Source organism: Dipteris shenzhenensis, chromosome 9, assembly GCF_047967505.1.
Source record: "Dipteris shenzhenensis isolate YYH24624 ecotype China chromosome 9, Dip_SZ_1.0, whole genome shotgun sequence".
In the NCBI taxonomy this organism is placed as follows: domain Eukaryota; kingdom Viridiplantae; phylum Streptophyta; class Polypodiopsida; order Gleicheniales; family Dipteridaceae; genus Dipteris; species Dipteris shenzhenensis.
Window position 1 is genome coordinate 58,100,776 of NC_141604.1, and position 3,900 is coordinate 58,104,675.

Consider the following 3,900-nt stretch of genomic DNA (forward strand, 5'->3'; position numbering starts at 1 on the left):
ACTGGAACCATAAGGAGAGTTTTTTAATTTGCGATATTGAATTTCCCATGTCTTTCAGAGTACTTGACACACATCCATTCAATGAGTCCTAGTTTTACACTCCCTTCTATGTTCACTAGTTTTTTGTTTGCAGAAACTATTCCAGAAATCAGACCTCATTTCACTAGCACTTACCTTGGACTAAGGGGATTTGCACCATTTAGAAAAGTTGACTGGACATTCTTCTAACATTTTGGCATGTGTGAACTTGACTTGAGCTCTATTAACTCCATGTTGTGCAATTATGTCAGCTATGAATTTGCTCTTTTTAAAATGTGTGAATATGAACAAATGAGCAACCCTTCGATTGTTTGAATTTGGTTAAGGATCTTGCAAAATATTTACCATACTTTGCCAATGCTTGCTTTATAATTTTTGTAGCAGCTCCTCAACACAACTATGCTGAATCGTACATTAGTTTTAGGCTAAAGCAAAGTTTGCAACACGGTAACTTGGTTTTGAGTGGCTAGGGAAATATATCATAGAGAGAAAGAAAATAAGGGAAGTTCACTAAATCATGATGCCCTCCCATAGATACAACTACATAATGTGGGCATGCGAAACTGTTCCACCTAATGCCAATCATTAGCTACAAGATGCAATGTTGAAATCGCATCAACTAAGGCTGCCACACAATCAATCCAATGTATAGTAGGTGTGTGAGGGAGAAGCTACTCCTTGAGCTTTTAGTAGGGTCAGTGTCAAGCCTCCTATATGGTGTTGACACAATATGCTTGATATGCATAGGTGAATCTCTTACTCAATTGGTTGATCTAGAGTGGAGTGGTGAGTGGCTATGTGAGGTGTTACAAGGCTATCTAGGATTGACCAATTAGAATGTTGCCATGTGCCATCCATCTCATTCAAGATGTACATGGGAGTGTGCTACCCTCATGTGGCCCCCTAACAATCTCTAAACACAACTTATGACATTATGCTATGGCATGGTACACCTAGACCTTAAGATCTAACTATCACTCTTAAAAATTGAATTGGTGCAATGAATACCAATCATTGGCTACAAATCGCACGGTTCAAAATGCAATAACTAACGATATCTACATGTTCAATCTTATACATAGCGAAAATCCTAGTATGAGAATAATTGAGGGAGAAGCATCGTTTGACCTTTTAGAAGAGTCAAGGTTAGGCCTCCTATGAGGTGTTGTGCTCAATTAGAATGCTGGTGAGTGGCTACGTGATATCTAGGGTAGATCGACTAGAATGGTGTAATGAGGTACCCAAGCCTTCCTTGATGTAAATGTTGGTGGGGCTATGTTGTCTCATGCGGCTTCTTGATGAAGCAATGATCTATTGCATAAGTCATCATTCACTTTTCCAACTTTGGAACAATGGGTTTGGTTTACCACCCATCATGTTGTAAACCTCCCCTGCTTATCTATTGCATGAGGTTTCATTAGGATATTTACTTAATCCTCTATTTGATAATATTTATTGCTTAGAAGTCTCATATATATAGCCATGTAGAACTATGTGCTTATTACGAACATGGAATACTGGATTCTTAGCCTGCTTGATAGAGCTTTGGTTATCAATCATTAAAGGGGACACTCTTTGTTCAAGCCTAATATCCTTCAAGCTTTTCGTTAGTCAGATGGCTTCACAAGTTGTGTTTGTTGCTCTTTGTGACTTTCATAAGTGGTAGAGCAATAGTTTTTTGCTTCTTGCTACTTCCAAACTTTCATTTGAATCCAGTAGTTAAGTAATATCTAGATGTTGATCAGCTATCATTTGGCCATCTAGCTCAACTACTTTCATTCTTTCTTAATAGTTTCAGATTATTGTTTCTCTTGTATTCAATTCCATCACTCAATGCTTCCGTCGAGATTTAAGAATCCTCTTACTAGCATCTTTTCAATGGCATTTTTAAAGGCTTGTCATATCTCGGGATATTAAATTAATTAGGAAAGCTTTGTTTGGTCCAGTTGTGTGAGATATATCAAATTTCCTATGTAAGGACTCTTCTAAGTCTTTGTTAAAATTTCAATTGGTTTCAACACAATTCTCCATTTCAAATCTTGAGGATTTATTTTGCTTGCGTAGTTTGGGATATATATGTTACGTCATTGTCTCTTTAGACTCAATTCCCAAAGGTCTTTAATGTCAAAGGCCTTGTTTAGGTTCCCTTTGGCTTCTCCATTTGTTCCTCTCTTTCAACGATGATTGTTGGCAATACATACTACGACAATAATGATACTGTCTTTGCTATCATACTTTGGTGGAGGTGATCTCCTAGAAGCTTTGAAAGAAAGCCAGAGTCAAAAGCCATTATCGCCAGGACACTTTTGGGTCGGGAGGGGCTTGAGGGCTCCCCAAAGCTCCTCATCCATGAAAGGCTCCTTCAGACTCCTACACAAATCTTGTGAGACTACCATCAGAACATGGTCCCAAACTACCTCATCGGGCCACAAGACAAGTTGGACTCATCCTCTCCGTCTGAAAGAGATGGCTGTAAAAGCCTATGGTCAGCTCTAAAATCACTTACGGATCAGTGTGCATGATGCCTTGTGGATCCCATAGATGCTACAACTATGTGTCTACCAATGGGGGCCCAATAGTTTGAAAGAACTGCTTCGTCATCCTGCCCCCTTGTTGTACCCATCGGTCCCGAGAGGAGTGATAGGAGAACTCAGCCCGTCGAATCTCCATGTCTTGAAGCTCAAGGCACGCACTCTTAAACCTGCCACTAAGCCACTAGGATCCTGGGTCTTGGTCCCTGAGCCTCTCTATGGATGTGAGGTCTCTTCGCAATGCCCGCTCGCGCTCTTGAAGAGCCTCCTCCATCTAAGGGCATGAGCTTGCAACTCCTCACTGCTCCTCTAGATCGCGTCGGCCACTCACAAAGCCCAGACCTCGCAAGGTGCCGTCTTTGACTGCTGCCAAATCTCTGCAATGACCTGCTGAATCTCCCCATCCTGCAGGAATACAGACCCCCTTTTGGGGAAGACCTCGACAAGGCTGCTCTAAGTGGAATACTGATGGAGAGTGGTTTGACATCGTGGTGCCTGCTAGAATCTCGATAGAGCCACCTCTGTGTAGTCTCCACTCCCCAATGTAGAAGCGGTCTAGCCTCTCAACCAATCCATCATGTCTCCTCTATCCAAAAGAGAAGAGGGGGCTGCGAGGTATCTTGCTGAACTCTAGTTCTCGCCACGGGTCTTTGCCACCACCGATCATGAATATGAACTGCTCTCAGGTGCTCCGCTCTCTTGCTGGCATCTCAGAGAAAGAGGTGCCACCCTACTTGTCCTTCCCAAACTATAGGTTGTTGAAGTCTCGTTCAACAATTTAGAAGACACTCTATTAGCCTCCTCCAAAAGGTTGGACGGTGCTGTCTGCACGCTGGGGCATATATGTTTAGGATCCCAATCCTGGACTCTCCCATCCTAACTCCCATACAAACCGCCTGTCCTGGTAAGCTTGCCTTGATCATAAACCTCTGGAACCATTGTTTGTGAGATCAAGATGTGACCCCTTCACTCTGTTCTATTGCAAGGGACCACACATCCGACCTCTCCCCGGGAGGAGGTGGTGTCGTCGTCTAATGTCTGATGCTGAGAACATATGCTCCTGAATCAAAAGGATGTCCACTGCCGTACCACATGCCCTCTGCAGCTCTTGCTATAAAGGATCAAGTACTGCAGTTGACTACGAGCATGGTCATGGAGCCCATGCACATTCCAACTCACTATGGTCCAGCTCATGAGGATAGGGATGAAAAAAACAAGGCTCTCCTATGAATGGGTGCTTGTTCTAGAAAGACTTCCTTATGTGACTTTGTCGAGGGTTTGGAGGGTGAGCAGTCAGTATCTGAATGTCGGTGTACTAGGGTGGTGGACA